The 18,122-nt window shown below is 51.3% G+C and overlaps 1 protein-coding gene across 6 annotated transcripts in view; it reads left to right on the forward strand.

The window, feature by feature from the left end:
* The window catches only part of KCNN3 (potassium calcium-activated channel subfamily N member 3), a 149,503-nt gene that overhangs the window by 23,099 nt on the left and 108,282 nt on the right, over positions 1 to 18,122 (forward strand). The gene's annotated exons all lie outside the window — the stretch shown is intronic.

Below are 18,122 nucleotides of genomic sequence, written 5' to 3' on the forward strand. Positions count from 1 at the left end.
CGACGCTGACCCAGATCCTTCCCTTAAGAGTCTTATGGTAACAGGTGTAAGCAGGTGGTGGGTGTGGCACAGCATGTCATGTGCAAGGAGAGAGGTTTGAACTAGGACCAGAAGTAGCATTTAACTTAATGCTGCTTAAATTGATTATTTTAAAAAACATTTGCTTATGTCAGAAAGGGTCAGGGAAGGCTCACAGAGGGGGTGGCCCCTGAATAGACCACAGAAGAAAAACCAGATTCTGCCTTGCACTCTGGGATGAGGCCAGTGCAGGTTGCAGGTCAGGGGCTGGGGTGGGGAGCGGGGGTGTTTTCTGATGAGCAGGGTAATTCCAGATGCTCTCAGCTCCCTCCTGCCCCACTTGAGGGGTGGGATGGGATGAGACGGAGCTGACAGACTTCTGTTCCTGTCCTGCTCAGGGGATCACGGCTGAGACAGTTGTGGGCAGACAGGGCAGGTGTTGGGTGCTGTCCTAGGGGCTCTGCTTTTTGGCCCGTGTGTTCAGCAGATGCACTGGCCGGGCCCAGCAGCCCTGAGAGCCTGTGGGTGTCCTAACTGTGTGTGGACTGTGCCTGCCTGAGGTGAGGCCACAGAGGTTCCCACAGCCACACCCGCTCAGACTTCAGGATGGGGCTAAAATCAGAGCCGTCCTGAGGATTCTCTGCACTGCAGAGGATGGGGCAGGGCTGGAAGGACTCTATGTTGCCTAGAGGAGGAATCTGAGGTTCGGAAAGGGTAAGTGACTTGCCCCAGGTCACAGCCAGTGAAGAACCAGATCAACCCCTGGGTTTCCGGTCTGGGTACTACAGGGTTCTCCCCTCATTTGCTCTCTGCCCTGGCCTCCTGCCCTTTCTAGACTGAGCCCCTGACATCGTGTACTTCCCACACGTGCACACCCTAGCTGTGTTCCCTCACACCCTGCCATCCACTTGGGATCCTCTGAGGCCCGGGCTTTGTTCTGGAGAGAAATGAAATGAAATGGAATTGGCAGATGAGGAAGGAGCGGAACCCACTGATTACATTACCGGGACACCCTTCCCACACACTCTGCCCTCCCTCCCCAGCCTGGCCCCAAGGTCCTTGCTCCTGCTCATCAGCGCAGGTGCCCTGGGGACGCGCTGACTGGGGAGCAGGAGTGGAGAGAGAGAGAGAGGAGCTGGTGGATCTGAAAGACTTTCTGCAGGAGCTCGGGGTTAGGTGGGCTCCGTGTTGGAATCACAGAGGTGTGCACTGGAATCCTGATTCTTTTGCTTATCGACTGTGTGACATTAGGCGAGTGACTTAACTTCTCTGAGTATCAATTTCCTCATTAATGAAATGGGGGTAATAATAGCATCTACCTCACTGGTTTCCTAACTTTGCTACATTTTGGAATCACCTGAGGATCTTTAAAAAAACGCTGATGTCTGGCTCTCTGCTTCTGGGCTGATTTCATTGGCCTGGGCACACCAAGGGCATCAGAGTTTATAAACCCCCAGGGGTACTAAGGCATAGCAGAGGTGGGATTTGTGGGGGGATTAAAGGAGAGCATGCAGACACCTGCGGGAGACTCACTAAAGGGAGGGGATTATTGTGTTGTTCGTCTCCCTGAGAGAGAGGGTTTTCATTTCTACCCCACTGGGTGGGATTGCCCCCAGGGCTGACCCTGCCCGGCTGCCTGGGGCCTGTCTGTAGAAAAGCCCCTCCTTCACCCCTCTCACTCCACGGTTGGGGACGGAAGTTGCTGGCATGCAGTATGTGGTACTCCCGGTCTGGATTTGGTGGCCTGATCTGGCCTGTGAGGCTCAGGGCAGGGGATGTCTGTGGGAACAGAGTGGGGTAGGGGCTTCTTCTCTGAAACTGTCAACTCTGCTGCTCAGCCCCGGTTGAGGCTCTGCAAACCCCAGGAGAGGCTGTGAGGGAAGACACATTTCCCCAGATTCCTCAGCTGTCCTGGCAGGAAGCTGTGCATCACCGGGCTGACAGGAAGGAAATGGCTCTGTGGCTTGGAGAGAAGTAGGGAATTTAGTTCTGAATGGGGCTGAGGGAAAAGGTGGTTGCTTGTGGAAGCCGTTTTGTCCAGATGTAAGGACTCTTTCTCCCTTCAGGCGGACGCTGCCTGTTTCTGTTCCTTTGAATGACAAAGATGGAATTTAATTAACAAGGAGCTGTGAGAGGGAGGTGCGAAGGGGTCCTGTGAGCTTCCAGGAGGTGGAGAGCCTTCGCCGGACGTGCATCCTTCTGCTTTTAATCAGCTCCTTTCTTACCCAGCTCCCTGCTTCGGGGAACTGGGGGGGCGACAAAGCATTTTGTGATCTCACACATTACTCTCTTTCTTCGTCCACAAACCGTTACCTTTGCAAAGGTCTTTGACTTCTATTTCTTTTTACCACCCCCCCAAAACACAGTCAGTCTTTTAATAGCACAAGGCCTTTTGGATCTGTCACCAAAAGTGCCCTCAGAATAGATGCTTTTAATAAAATATATTACCTCTAAGCCAGTGTAAACCTGTGAAATTTGTATATTTCTTTTGGAGCATCTCTACAAATTCTACAGTATTGAAATCGCCACCCAGTGACCTTTTAGGAAATACCAAATAAATTACAAGAGACAAATAGACAAACCAAACAGCAAAGTATGATTTCCAGCGCCTTTCCTGCCAGGTTCTCAGGCTGAGTCTGAGAAGTCCCTGACTCCCTGGGCACCCCTCCTCTGTGCTCCACCACTACCCCTGTTCCCCCTACAGGCCTTGCCTGGCAGGAGCTGGTGGCCCTGGTGCCCTTTGAGAGCCATTTGCACGCAGTTCTGCAAGGCAGCTCTGGTATGTGGCTCCCGGCACCTTGTCCTGTCTGTGTTTGTCTCTGGGCTCCATCATTCAAAACACTTCCACTGGTGGCCAGACCCCCTGGAAGTGCTCTTAGGGGTGGCTGGGACTGCTTGGGGAAAGCTCAGGTGCTCTGCCCACTGGGCTACCCCAGGCACACGGCACGGAGCCCTCGCCTCTCCGTGTGAGAATGAGCTGGGGTCCACCCAGTGACCCACCCTGTGGAGCACTGTCTGTGCCCAGGCTGGCCCGCGGTCACCCGTATAGATCATCTGCTCTGTGGACCCCCTGCCGTGTCCCCCCCCCCCCCAGGTCAAGTCCCCACTGTCATCCCGCCGCACTGGGCACCTTCCTTCCCTGCCAGTTGGTGGTGCTCAGGGGATGTAAACCAGGTGCAATAGCCTGTTCATACTTTGTGTAGGGAAAACAATTTGGGGGGGAAGTGGTCTATAAAATCGTATTGCCTAGAGCCCCCCCAGGGTTCTTCTGAGGACTCACAGCTCCTCTGGGTTATGGGGTCTGCTCCCCTTCCAGGACAGGTAGCCAGAGCCTCGGAGCACCGAGGGGTGGTGTGGCACGCTGTGCCCACTTCCTGAGGGCCGCTAGTTGCAGTTTACTTGATAACAGTGGCCATGTTGACAGGCTCATTTCATGGGTAAGTGAACTCAGCAGCCAGCCTGGCTGCTTTGCCATCACCGTGCAGTGACCTGTGTCGCCGTCATCTGGAAGTGTTGCTCAGGTCCCCTGGAACTCAGCTGCTGTTTTCCCCACGGAGATCCCACCTCACTTGACTCATGGTTGTGACCCCACCACCCTCCCACACGGGGAGGGAGGGAAATGAGAAGGAAAACTGGCGGTTAGAGAGTATTCCGAGAGCTGCTGGCCCTTCTGTAGGTTAAGTAGTTCCATGAGGAACATAAATGAGACATTATCAAAGCTGCTCAGGGGTTCACTCACTCCTTAATTTGATAATTAATTCCACAAATATTAATAGAGTTTTTCTCACATACCAGGCACTGTGCTAGGGGTTGGGGGTGGGGGGGAAACTAAAATATGGAAAAGGTCTTGTTCCCACATTCTAAGAGCTCACAGCCTGGTAAACACATACCTACGGCACTTCACCCGTCTCCCAGGCAGGCCTGGTGTCTTCAGTGGAGGAAGCAGAGGAGAGGAGGGAGGGCGTGCTGTGCTCGGAGTGGTGGGAGAGCATAGCTGGGTATTGAAGGTTGACTAAGAATGTGACAGGCCGAGAGAGGAAGGTGGTGCTTGGGCCACACAGCATGTGCAAAGGCCCAGGGGAGTGAGAGTGCAGTCTGTTTCAGAGGAGTAGGAATAAAGCTTTCTATGTTTGGGATCTCTGGTTTGGGAGCAGGGCTGGAGAGGTAGGCAGGGGTCAGAGCACACAGGTGCCTTGCTTAGGGGATCCACTTTTATCCCAGAGGACATGGAGAGCCACAGAGGGATTTAGGCAGGGGGGTGCACAATTTGCATTTTCTACTAACTGCTGTGAAATCTACATGGCAAAGCAGAAGGAGCATTGGAGTAGCTGCTCTAGGGAGCTGGATTCTAGATCCGGATCTAGCGGCTGGGTGACCTTGGCCAAGTCTAGGCCTCCGGGTCTTAGACTTGTAAGATGTGGAGACTCAACGGCTCTTCCCAGTTGTGACGTTCCCCACGCCATGACCACCAATCCTTTTGGCCTCCATACCCTTTGTTCTGTACTTGTCCACCTACCTCTGGCTGCCTGCCCTGTGTCTCCTGGTTGTCCCATCATGCTCAGCAGCTGGCGACAGCTGGAGGGAGAGGGGTGAGCTCTTCGGGAAGAATGCGCGCTCCTGAGCTCTGTAGCTCACAGGCTGCCCACCTTCCCAGCCCTGCAGGGACGCCTTCGTTTCCCTGGCCCCAGCCCACCTGCCCCACAGCTCACAGCCCCGGGCCCAGCTGCATTTCTCCAGTGAAAAAGTGCGTTCCCCTGGGCCTAACCCCCTCCACGCCTGACCCCCAGTGGCAAGAGGCAGCTGGTCTGGAGTCGCTGCCCGGAAGCCGAGGACATCTGTGTGGGGAGATGTTGGTGCCTTTGGCCCGTCTAGTCTTTTTCTTTTGCTCTGACCCTGGTTTTAAAAGCTTGGCATGGTATCCCGGTTGCCCCACCATTGCCCTTCCTGCCCAGGGACCCCTGGGCCACCTCACAGGAGGCTTTGGGATCGGCTGTGGCAGGGACAGGCTTTCCTCCACCAGCACCGTTGGTCCTGCTGCCACTTCGGCCTTGGTGCTCCTGGTCCTAGAGCTTCTCCTGGGGAAGCAGCAGGGAGAGGGGTTGGCTGGGTTGCTGTTTTCCTAAGTCTCTGATCATAGCTGTTATATTTAAAGGCTTAAACAATGGGTTGTAAACAAATTTAAGTGTCTGTTTAGTCATTGGAATGAGGAAATTAAAGGTGACTCAGAGGCCCCCCGCCCCAATTCTAAGTGTTATTTACTACCTGAATGGTCAGACCTGTAATGGAGTAATTTTGCCTGATCCTCCTCTCCTTGGGAATTTGGCATGGTATTTCATTCATTCATTCATCCATCCATTCATTCATTCATTCATCCATCCATCCATTCATTCATTCATTCATCCATCAAGTGTCTATTGAGTAGCTACAGCTGTGTGCCAGGCCCTTTGTGAGGTAATGGGGGCAGAGACAAATAGGACCCACACCCTGCCAGGAAGCAGCCAGAGTCTGGGGTGACCACCCAGTTGGAACCCAGGGGCTGCGGGATCTGAGGGGCTCCGGCACAGAGGGGTGTTCAAACCCAGGACCTTTAGCTGACAGTCTGAAACCCTGTTCCTAAAATAGGGAGATAGAAATAGTGCAAGAGGGGCAAAATGTCGGGAGGAGAGTACGGCGAGGGCAGAGTAAAGAGAGGGACAGAAGAAAGGAAGCAGCAAATTTCCCCACAAGAGAGACGCCCCAGACAGGCCCCAGTTCCCTGTGGAGGGAAAGGCCATGTGTTCTCTGAGCTCTGCCCTGGCATGCTGGGTCCCCGACTGGTCACTGTTGAGTGATGCCTCAGTTTCCCCATCTGTAAAACTTGGACTGGGGGTATCTCAGAGCTCTGTTTCGAATGAACATTCTGTGACCAGTGCAGGGTCCTAGATATGGGACAGGAGCCCTTCAAGTAGAAGACATGGTGTTCCTCCGGCCTCTCCCGTCTCAGGACTGAGACACCCAGATGGGGCCTGGGGGCATCCTGCCACCCTCTTGCTAGCAGGAGGCGCCTTTGGGCTGCTTTGCCTGCTGAACTCTGGAAGAACGAAGGTTCTGGGTCTCCATGTTTGTATATTTTTCTGGTGTGGACATAACTCTTCGTGGAATTTCTTTCTTTGCTTTTTCTTTTCATCATTAAGGCCATTTGAAATGGTCAAGGCAGAGCACTGCATGGCGAACTTGCATCTTTGGATGTGTTGGACTGGCTCCTCAGCAGGCCTGTCTCCAGGTGCCCCAGATGCTGTTCCATATGCGTGGCTATGGGGCAGTGTCAGACCCCCGAAGCCCAAGGGTCACAGGCCCAAAGGCTCCCATGCAGGTCGCACTCATGGATCCATAAAGACAGGGTTTTGGCAGCACAACATTAGAGGAACTGGTGTTCTAGCTGTGTGACCTTGGGTAATTGCTTAGATACTCTGAGCCTCAGTTTTCCCATCTGTGAGATGGGAGTGGCTCTCTCTGTCTCCCAGTGATCAAATAGGAAACTGCGCAAAAAAAAAGAAAAAAAGAAAAAAAAATGCTTCATAAACAGGAAAGCTCTGAATTGATGTTCAGGATATAATGATTCAGTAACAAATCTATTCTGATATTCAGCCTTCTCCATGGTTACAGCTCCCTCTGTGCTGAGTAATTCAAGTCACAAAGGGTTAAGACAGGCTAGGCACATGACTGAGATTGTCCATAATTGATGGAATAAACCTTAAAGGAGTGACAAATAATTGCAATTAACCCAGGCACTGTGATACTGCCCTGCTAAAAATAGTGTCTACTAATAATGCTTTGATCTTGCAAAATGATCCTGTCCGTGAGCCTGGGAGCAGGGACCCTGGCAGGCGGTCTGCTAACTGTAGCACAGAATCCCTCCCCTCCCACTGGGCAAGGTGGGTGTGGAAGCTGGGAGATGAGGACCAGAAGGGCGGGGAGGGGACCCCAATTGTCTCAGACCATATGGCAGCAAATGCTATGTATGGAGGGTGATCGTAGGATTCATTGTCTAAATGGGGACTCTTTCAAGAGTATTACATTAATAATTACTATTCATATTCATAATTATGCCAGACAACAGTCCCAGACTGGACTCTGCCGGGCCAATGGGGATATGTGGTTGCCCTATGCTTAGACTCTTTTAAGCTCCTGAGAACCCTTGGGTGATAGAACATTTCCACATTCATTATTTGGTCTTCCTCACAATACCTCTGGAAGGAAGAAAGGGATTTTACTCTCATTTAGTGGATGTTAAAGATAATGATCCAGCCAAACCTGTCCAGCCATGGTCTTTGGTCTGGCTTCCTGGTGGCTGACCCCATGCAGGTAGAGGGCAGCTGGCCAGGATCAGGGAGCTCTGTGGCTGGGGAATGGAGCTCAGAGGGAGAGAACCGGCAGCCCAGGCTGCAGAAGGGCGGCAGCAAAGGGACCATGTCAAGGACAGAGCAGGGCACAGGTCTCAGCATGGGCTTTGCCTGGGTCTTTGCTAATCTTGAGCTTGGAATCAGATGCCTCCACTTACTATGTGGTCTAGCAGATTGTGTAATTCCTCTGTGCCTCACTTGTCAAGTGGAGACACTAATTCCTTACTGCGAGGGCTGTGAGATCCTTATGACCATGGGAAGACCCAGGCTGTGACACGTCATGGGGACTCAGTGGGTAGGTCCCCGTAGAATCTGAATCTGGAGAGAGTTCCTAGAAGCAGCCTCCTTTCGGGAACCATGGGGAGCTTTCTACCTCAAAACAGCTCTAAATTGAACCAGTGAGGGTGGATGAGCTCCTGTTTTGAGATCTGGGCTACCTGAAGTTCTTGCAGGAGGCATGTAGATAAAATAAATACATGAGGAATCAGGAGATCCCTGACTCCCACAGGTAGTGGATAATTTACCACATGTACTGTGCGAGGCGGGGCTGCACCCAGGGAACCTTTGGCCTCGTGGTTCCCTTGAAGCCCTGCACAGACAGGTAGCCTACATTGGCTTCCTAGGCTCACGGATGTGCTTGCTCGGACTTGGGCAGAAGACATGGCTCAGGTGGCAGGAGACATTGCTGGAATCAATGGCCCTTCAGAGCAAAAGGTAGGTAGGTTGGCAACAGTTTGGTGCCAGAGAACCAGTCAGAGAGAATTACAAAGGTGCCGTGTTTGGCCTATTAATAGCCCATGTTTGGTCTCCATCGCTTCTATCAACATCGTCCATCACGTCCAAACAATTAAAAAGCCCGTTGCCAAATGGCTAGGAGTTAACAACTCCCGGCTGTGCTGAGTTTCTGGAAAACAGTATTTCTACTTCTTATGCTGCACTGAAATGCCAATTGTTCCATGCCAACTGGTTATTTTTCCAGACCATTTCCCTTTATTTATGCGTAAGTGTTTATATTTTTAAGCAAAAAGAAGATGGAGAACCTGGAGTAGGTAATCATTATTTCTCCTGATTTGCCCTTGAATGAATCATAGAAGATACGTCCATCCCCCAAACCTGAATGGAGTATTTGCCAAGGGATGGGAGAGGAATCGGACAGGGGTCCTGCCCCTTTTGGGGGCATTCAGGCTGATGGACAGGCAGAATGGGGGGCTGGGAAAGCACAGGCCCTTGTAAGATTCAACAGCCCTTCTTGTCACTGCTGTGTGAGCTGTGGTGGGGCAGAGCCCTCTCTGGGCCTCAATTTCCTTGCCTGTAAAGTGGGGGAGTGGGACGAGATGGCCTCGAAGGCCCCTTCCAGCTGAGTCTGTGCGTTCAGTGGAGGAGTTGCTGTCCTGTGTTTATTGGCAGGAGCGTGGGTGACGCTGTCCTCAGGGTGCTGCTCCAGGAAGCCTGTGAACGCGGCAGGGGAAACACCGGTAGGGTTCTTCTCGATCTGGGGAGCTCCGGAACAGCCTTCAGAGACGTCTGTGGAGCCTGCCAGGCAGTTGTTTTTCTCACCATATGTGATTTCTGGGCATCTTAAAATTTTCATTTGGCTCAAACATTGCCGGCTCAGGGAGATGCTTTGCCCCTGGTGGGGGTGGAAATGGGCTTGCCTCTGGGCACCGGGCTGGGAGCTGGCAGAGAATTCCACTGTGGTGAGGTTGGAAGGTACAGGCAGGGCACAGGGTTGCCTCTGCCAGGGCAGCCGCCTCTGGTGCAGACGAAGGCTGGGGCTGGAAGGCGAAAAAGGGAAGAGAATTGGAGGGTGAGGAGCTGAGAGATGGAGTCGGAATAGTCTGGAGGCCTAGTGTTGTGTCTTTCAAACCAACACATGCCTCTCTGTGGCTATCAGGGGATGTGAGTTAACATCTGTGTTTCAAGTTAAATCCATCTGAAGATGAATTTACACAGTTAATTGCAATTGGTCGACCACAGCTCCTGCAGAGAATCTGGGAGTCTGGTGTGTGTTGGGGGGCAGGACGGGGAAAGAGGAGCCCAGGTCTGGGAGAAGCTTGGCCTGGGCTGGTTCGGTTCTAGCTGGGAACCCAGTGCACACACAGCTTTCTGTAGAGGCAAGTGATTTCCTGATGTTTTATTGGTTTGGGGGCCTGATAAGGTTTTAGGAAGAGCAAAATAAAACTCCTTCAAAGCATACCATCCACAAAGCACAGTTATTTGTTTCAAACATTCTAGAACACTTGAGAAAACGGAGGCCTCTGCAAGCTGGAGGAAATATAGGGACCATGGTTTTGGTGAGGGGAGCGGTGCATGTTTGTAAGGAGAACCCCTCACGGTGTTGGCAAACTGCACTGCCGTCTGGGACTTGGATGAGAGATCTTCAGTGCCTCTCCGGAGAGGAAGGTGTGGGTCAGGACCTTCAGAATGGGATGCACAGTGATGTGCACTCCTCAAGGCAGAGAAGGCTGCAGGGGCTTTTGGACAACACAGGGGTAATGTAACCGCTGACTGGCCAGGAGTGCTCACATTCCTCAAGCAGGGGAGGGTGGAAGTTAACCAGGAGCAGGTTGCTTATTGGAGAGGGAAACAGAGTGGCTGGGTGACAGGTCTGGAGGTGAATTCCAGGATAGGGAACTAGGCTTTTGGAGAGAGACAGACTCAGGGTGGTTCTCTTTTCCTCAACAGGGAGGACATAGCAGGCAGGGATGCCTGCCCCATGAGCATAGACCTGGCAGCCCCGGGACGCAGGTTCTAAACTTGCTTCATTGCACTGGTGTTTGATAGGGGCTGAGCCAGCCTCACTGGGCTTCCTTCCCTGGCCCCATGTAGAAAGAAGGGTGGGAACTAGCTGATCTCCAAGGGCATCTCCTGCCTGGTGTTCTGTGTGTTCATGGGTGTTCGTTTTGGGGAGGGGCTCACTTGCCGCATCACCAATGATGCTGAGGGCAGAGTGGGGCTTCACAGACTGGAGGTGGAAATGGGTATTTTGTTTGTTTGCTTAAAAAGCAATTTTTGTTTAGCTTTACTGGGGGCTAAGCACCTGAGAAAACTGAAGCTAGATCTTTGAAAAAGCCCTCCAAAGTAGAGATGGACTACCTTGAGAGTGAGTGAGTTCCCTGTCCCTGGAGGTAATCAAGCAGAGACTGATGGCCTTTTGCCAGGAATCTTACAGAGGAGAGTCTGTAAGATGGGTCATTTACTAGAAGGCTTTTAAGTTTCCTTTTTAACTCCAAGGTTCTGGCACCCCACTGCTTCTGTGTGACTGCCTGTTCAGCGGGGTCTCCTCAAGCCTGTCACGGTGGCCCCAGCTTCTGGGCTTCACTCTTGTACCAATAGAGTAGCAATTCTTATCCCTGGCCTGCACAACGGAATTGTTGAAATATTTTTAAAAATGTCAGTGCCCAGGTCTCATAGAGATTCTGATTTAATTGTTGTGGGGTGGGGCCCAAGGCCCTCTGTTCTAGAAGGGCCTCGGCTACCACTGTCAGGTGGGCTTCCATCCCACCCCCTGCTTCCTGATGGGTGGGGAGACACAACCTCCCTCTGGTTTCATTCTACTTTGGTATTGAGCTCAAACGTTTGAGGCTTTATTTACCCTCTTCCACATTCATTCACTCAACAAACATATGTTAAGCTCGACTTTGTGTCTGGGAGAGCCCTAGGTGGGCCAGCTTTCAGCTGCCTTAGCAGTGGCAAGCACCAAACTGTCTTTACAAGGACTTCACCATGTGCATTTCTACCTCTCACACTTAGCACAGTGCCTGGCCCATGGCAAGCACATAATAAAAAATGCGATTGAATGGCATCAAATCTTTGCCAATGCTTTAAGTGGGGCAGGAAAATAAATTATAAGCAAGCATACAATGGAGAATTCATGATATGCCAGTTCCTCTCTGCTCAGATCCTGTGAAGGAAACCATCTCTTTAATTGGAATTATGTCTGTGGCCTTAGGGGTGACCTGTCTGACCTGGTATTTTGGCAGCATGGTCTCCCAGATGACCTGTTTCCTTCCTTGGGGCACTGCACAGTGGGATAGCCAGGGCCCGGGGAGATCATTTCCTCTTAATTGGTGTCCTGGTCATCATGCTGGCTTCACTGTACATTATCAGGCCACCTTCTGGGTGGCCGGATGCCCTTGTTATTAACTGCATGGTGGCCCTCAGACATCAGGTTTCATCTCCTGGGAATGACAAAGTGGAGGGCCACCGAGAAATGCCCCAGGCCAACTTGGCTGGATTAGTTTTATTTTGAGACCATCAGCTTCCTGCACCCCACAGATCTCCCGCCTCCTCCCCACGTCCACTGGGTCCCAGTCTGGCCCACACTTGGAGCAGTGATGCAGACCCCAGTCCTGACCGGAGGTTGCTCACAGCCTGTCTGTTAGTCCCAGCCGGGAAGGCTGGCCGGGAGGATGGTGACTGGGTGACTGACATCCCGTGTGTCCTGAGAACTCACCGGGTGGAGAGAACACAGACCTTTCTGTCCAACATGCCCAGGGTTCGATTCTGGCCTCCACATCTTCCTTGCTTAGGGACAGTGGGCAAGTGACAGAATGTCCTTGGGATTTTTGAGGGCCTAAAACAATCACAACAGCGCCTGGCCCCTGGCGAGTGCACAGTCCATGTTAGCTGTGGCTTATTGTGTTCCATCAGCTTGCATGCATTTGGAAATTCAGACTGGAAGTGTCCACCTGCTTGACACATCTCAAAATGTTGTGTTCAAAGATTCAACATTCGACTAATATTTGTTGACCTACTATATGCTGGACAACATCTAGGCATGGGAATGTAGAGCTGGATAAACAAAATGGAAAAATCCTGCCCTTCTGGGGCTTTCATCCTGGGGTGTGAGAGACAGTGAACATCGGTGGGTACACAGGTTTAGATGGTGATAAGTGTTTCGGTCACCCCAGCGGAGGCAGGGGCTGACAGGGTGACACTCTGGGGTCTGCTCAGGGCAGGCTAGCAGGCTTCTTGGTGCTGAGGTTACCCTGCACAGCGTCTAAGTAAGGAGCAGAACTCCCAGCTGAGATGGTGGGTGTGAGGATGGGGCTCTGAGAAGCCACCTTCCCATGGGAATTGGTCACATCCCCACTCCTGGCCTGGGTCAGCTGACTCAAAATATCCCTGCTGGAGTCTGGGAGAGAAAGGAGACTGGAAGGATTTAGTTTCAGCCCTCTGCCCACTGGAAACATGCCTCACTCCCCCAGCAGTCGGGTCGGGGAGCGATGAGAACAGAAGCTCCGTGTAAGAAGGTAAGTCAGATGCAGAAGAGGCCACAGGGATACTCAGACCCATCACCAGCCCCTGGGGCCGGGCGGAGGCACACCCTCAGTCACACAGAGGGCTCCGAGGGTAGGCAGGCGCCTGGAGCTTGTGTTCTAGCGCCAGTGGGTGTTGAGCAGGACAAGGCCTCGTGGACTCTGAGTCTGTACAGCCCATGTGTGCAGAGAGCCTGCGTGCTCGGGAACTAGCAGCTCTGGGGCGAAGGAGCTCCCTGAAGCCCCCTTTGCCCACAGGTTAGTCTGCCCTCCTCGCCTCCCATTCAGGGTACAGGGTCAGTTTCAAGTTCATCTGCCTCTCTAGGGATACCTCCTCTGGGCCCTGTCACACCCTGGTCATCAAGGAGCCACTTGATGTCTTCTGTCTCAGCCTAGGCTTCCTGCCCATTCCTGCCTGTCTCAGTCCAACTTCTTCTTCAGCCCTGCTCACCTGCCCCTTCATCTACCTGGTGGGATCCAGGCTCAGAAGGCTCGGGGTGGATGGGTGGGGTGATCCCTGGCATTTCTCAAGTACCAGCATAGGGCCTGGGCATAGTTAGGTGCTCAGTAAATATTTATAGAGTGAATGGCTGAGTGAATGAATGTTTGGCCCCCTGCAGACTGCCAAAGTGGTCTCTCTGAAATGCCTTGGGAGCATCTTTGTAAACTGTTGTAACCCTAAAATGCTGATGTGGGAGGTGCATTCAGAAGCCCTTAAGCGAGGACCAGCTGAGCTTCCCTGTTCTGTGTGGAGAGAGAAAGGGTGTTTGGCTACAAGAGAATGTGAGCTTTTCTTCGTGTGAAGAAAAGGATGAGGTTTTTCGTAGGCATTATTTCACTGCTTCCCCCAACACCAGTGGGTAAAGTGAGAACAGGTCCTGTAGACCTGGCTTGCAGAAAAGGAAACAGAGGCCAGAGAAGTTAAATGACAGGCCCAGTGTCACACAGCTAGTGAGCAGCAAAGACATGACTTGAATTGCGGCCTTTTGATGTCTAATCCCGTGTTGTTTAGAAAGAGACCACGGTAATCTTCTTTGTTAGCCACCTCGTTCTGTTTGAAGAGAAGATGGCATGAGTGGGTTTTGCTGCTGATAGTTACATCACGTACAGAAATGCTTGGGGAAGAAAAAAAATAAGAGAAATGTTTGGAATGTCCTTATGACCTGTGTGTGTCATGGCCAGTGTGTGCATGGGGCCATTGGCCATTAGGCTTAGCTGAACTTCAGGGACTATTTGGCCCAAGAGTCTCATTTTACCACAGGGATCAAGGCCAAGAAGACTGAGGCAGCTTGTCCAGAGCCAGGAATTTACAAGGAAGGGGCCGAGACCCTTGGACCCTCTGATGCCAAGCCCAGGGCACAGCGTCAGAGCCCCTGTGGTTATTCAGAATCCTGGGTTCTTGGAACGTCTCCCTTCTCTGCGCTTCTGGAGATCCAGGTGCTCTCTGTGGTCCCCAGGACCCCCCTCGTCCCCTTTATCTGTTTGCTCTGCCCTCAAGTTGGACAGTCCAGGGATGCCAAGGGTCTGAGTGATTCTGGTCTGGACTATGAGTGACCAAAATAGGATTCTGGTGGCTGACTTCTGGTAGGAGCCAGGCTAGACAGCCGCTGTGAGGATGCCAGGAGAAGGCATGGCTGTACTGAAAGCAGGTAGCTCAACCTGGGAGGGTGAGCCTGAGCTAAAAGATGAGCATGAGGCCAAAGATGTGGAGAGTGGGTGGGAATGAGAGATGGTGAGATGGGCAGGGTCAGAGTGGGTGAGTGAAGAAGGCCGGGGCTTGGCACTGAGGGGAACCCACCAGGTTGAGGAAGGGAGCCCCGTCTCTGCAGAGAGCGGAAACCAGGAATGGGGTCTTCCCTGTGGTGGGTGAGGGGCTCGCTTTAATTTGCATAGCATTAATTAGCAAGAGTATTTAATTAGGACAACCACTACAGAGCCACAGGATTACGCTGCTACTGAATATCAATGAATTTTGGAGCCTCTCCATGAAATTGAAGGAAAAGTTGACCTTCTTAACAACAAAAAAATGTCTAAATCGATTAATTCCCAAATTTAATGCACAAAACATAGATCTTAATTCAGTAAATACAGACTCCAGATGGTATCACCTCTTCCCCTTTGGGGGTTCCAGCTAGTAACAAAAATCATGAATGGACCCCATATGTGTACACACACATGCATCTTTGGGGGCTATCACCTTGGTTGGAGAAGGCCCCTGTACATCCTTACCTGGCTAAGCTGACACGTCACTTCTGTTCGGTGCTCCTCTCGGACTCTGCCTGCAGGCATAGTGTTCTGTTATTTTCAGATGTTCATTTAGAAACTGCAAAGTCTCGGAAGATCTACCGTAATCATTACGATTCTGGCCTGTCTTTGGAGGCTACAAGGCAGGCCAGGAGAGCAATTTATACTGCTGGCTCAGAATCCGGAGAACACACTCCATCACACTCTGTACAGCCTCAAGGGAGGAAGGGCTGGAGCAGTTCTGAGAAGCCTCCCTGCAGAGCCTGGCAGGGCAGGGCACGGAACCCGGAGGCCGACCGATCGGAGCGAGTCCTGGCTTCTCCCATCGCAACTTTGCCATTTGTCAGCCGTGTCCTTGGACGAGTTAGGCAACTTCTTGGGGCCTTGGGTTCATCCTCTGTTAAAGTGGGTTGATGATGCCCACCTTGTGGGATAGGCCCCTACGGTAGTGCTTTCTTACAGATTGTTGTCATCCGTGAGAAATCACAGATCTGTGAAGGGCTGATGCATGGCCTTCACAGGGGCCGCACAGGTGGGGTCATCCTGCCGAAATGCGGTCCACCCTCTTACCCCGCTGGGATCTCCCCCACAGCACTCCGGATGGCTGCAGCCGGCCTCTCCCAGGATGGCAGGAGTTCACTCCCTCACATGGGAACCTAGTGTGTTTTCAAGGTGAGGGAGGGGGAAGCATGGTATATAGAAAAGTCTGGGCTAATTGTGCGACCTGGAAAAGTCACTGTGTCTCTGACCCATAATTTCTCTATCAGTAAAATGAAGACATTATGACCTCATCTATAGGGTAAAGATGTGAGGCGAATTGTGTAGAAGCCTAGTCTAGGACCTGGTACATAGTTGGTACTCAATAAATGTTCGGTAAAAACAAAAGTACTCTTAGTAACCAGTTTCAAGAAGCAATTAGTAAGCACCTATCATCCTCAAAGCACTGCGGTGATCTAAGTGGAGTAATCCCTGGATGCCCAGTTTCTGCCTGGCAGGATTGTATAATCTCGTGCTGAGTTGAGTACCCTGATGCTTGGTAGCATAATACTATATTTTCACAGTTTCTTTTTTATGTTAAAAAAGTAAAAAACGAAAAAATAATTGGAAATATACCATATGCAGTTTGGGGGTCTGGGTTTTTCACTTGATATACCATAAACCTTTCCTCATGTCTTTAGATACTCTCTACAGAAATACTTTTAAGTGGTTACATGGTGTTTTATCACTGGCTGTTCTCAAATTGGCTTAACCACTCTAATATTTTTGGGCATCTAAGGATAAATGGCTTTAAAAAAATGACTCTCATCTGTTGGGATATAATTCCTAAGCATTCCTGTGTAGTAATTACTCTGTTGTTGAAAAGTTCTGAATTACAGGGGAGAAGGGCAGACCAGTTGACCAGAGGACTCCCTCCCAGCCCTATGGGTCCCTTTTGGCTCTTGAATGGGAGTGAGTGGCAGCAGGGCAGGTGTATCAGGTGCCCCCAACCATGTGGTGTGTGGCAGCTAATCAGCCAGCCCTGAGGTACAACCATCACCCAAAGAACCATATCAATTTCAAGCTTTATCATAGTGCAGGCAGCAAAGAAAAAAATGATAATTCAACATCTTAACGAATAGAAAGCATGTCTAGTCCAGCCAGACTCTTTTGACATGTTTTCCAGCTATTAAAAATGGTTAATGGTTTATTTTTCATTGACATATGATACAGAATGCACAGAAATCTGTAAAGTAGCAAGCATTCCCACTGATCCAGAGAACGGCTCGTCTCCCCATGGGCCTGGAGCTGGTCAAAACCAAGGAGCAGGTGGGAGTTGCCTCTTACGTAAAGGCTTTGAGTTTTAGAACAAAAGCAAGAGGCTCAAAGGAGAGGAGACAGCATCTGGCCCCTCTCTCTTTATTTCTTTTTCTAAAAATGTTGGAAATAGACTTGGATTATGATTTCAGTTCATTTCTGCCAAAAGAAATAAATTACAGGTTGAAATGTGCAGCTGATCCCGAACCCTTCCCTGGGGAGGCGTGATGCTCCCCAGATGCCTTCAGATTCCTTTGAGAAAAAAGTTATGGTCATTTCTGGCTCAGAAACATTGCAAACTGTTGATTCCAGGGAGGAGGTTTGTCTCATCCTAAAACAGTGTGGATTCACTGCCTGCTCTTCTCAGCTCCACCTAGGTGTTGTGGGTTGGATGGTGCCCATAGTCTCTGTATGGTTGGGATAGAGGCTAAGGGCTGTCATGAGGACAGGTGAGAACAGATATGTGAAACCACCCTGTAAACTGTAAGGTGCTTTGCAGAATCAGTTACTGTTATGATTAGCAGCTCCTGGGGCCTAGGGGCTGTTTCATGTGTGGCTTGCGTCTCTCAGGATGCCTTCGCTGTCTCCTTTGGGAATGGGAGCCGTCTCTATTCCTTAGCTTCCAAGGACCCAGGAGGGCACCAAGTCCCCAGCCTAGATACCCTGAATCTGTAGGGGATGAAATGTAAATGTAGCCGCTAACCTTACACGGCCAGGCATGGGTCTAAGGCACTTTACATACAAATGCATTTATTTTTCACAGCGGCCTGATGAGGTAGGCACTCATGTTATCCCCATCTCACACACGCGGCAATGGAGCACAGAGAGCTGGGGGTAGGAGCCTGAGGTCACGAAGCTAGTAAGCGGCAGGGCTTGGACCCAGTGGACTGGCCCCAGAGCTCAAGCTGCTAACCATGTGGGTTCTCTAAGCTGCCCTGGGGCTGGAAGGCTGCAGTGAAGGCCAGGTGGCCCACGTCCCCCATTCTCTGCAGGAGGCACCCTCAGGGCCCTTCTCCTGCCCAGGCCCCCTCTCTGCTCCCTGCCAGGCCTCTTCTCTCTCCAGTAGCTCCTCTACTAACCTTGCCTCCCTCCCTGCCCTTGGCCTAAAACAAGAGACAGAAGCAGCTGCCAGAGCATCTTCATTCATGACACGACTCTGCATTGTCAGAGATGGAAGGGACCCCAGGAATCCTCTGGTTCAGGTTTGTTAAGAGGAAAGACAGGCCCAAGCTGGCACAACACTAATGCCCAAAGCATATAATAGCAGCACAAAAACGAATTATGTTCAAATGACTTATGAGGATGGAGGAGAAATTCTAAACAGCACATCAGCAAACCCAATCGAGCCATGTGTGGCAAACATAATACATCGTGCCCAAGAAGAGTGCATCCCAAGAATGCAAATATGACTTAACTTTAAAAA

The sequence above is a fragment of the Manis pentadactyla genome, chromosome 19, assembly GCF_030020395.1.
Source record: "Manis pentadactyla isolate mManPen7 chromosome 19, mManPen7.hap1, whole genome shotgun sequence".
Classification (NCBI taxonomy): domain Eukaryota; kingdom Metazoa; phylum Chordata; class Mammalia; order Pholidota; family Manidae; genus Manis; species Manis pentadactyla.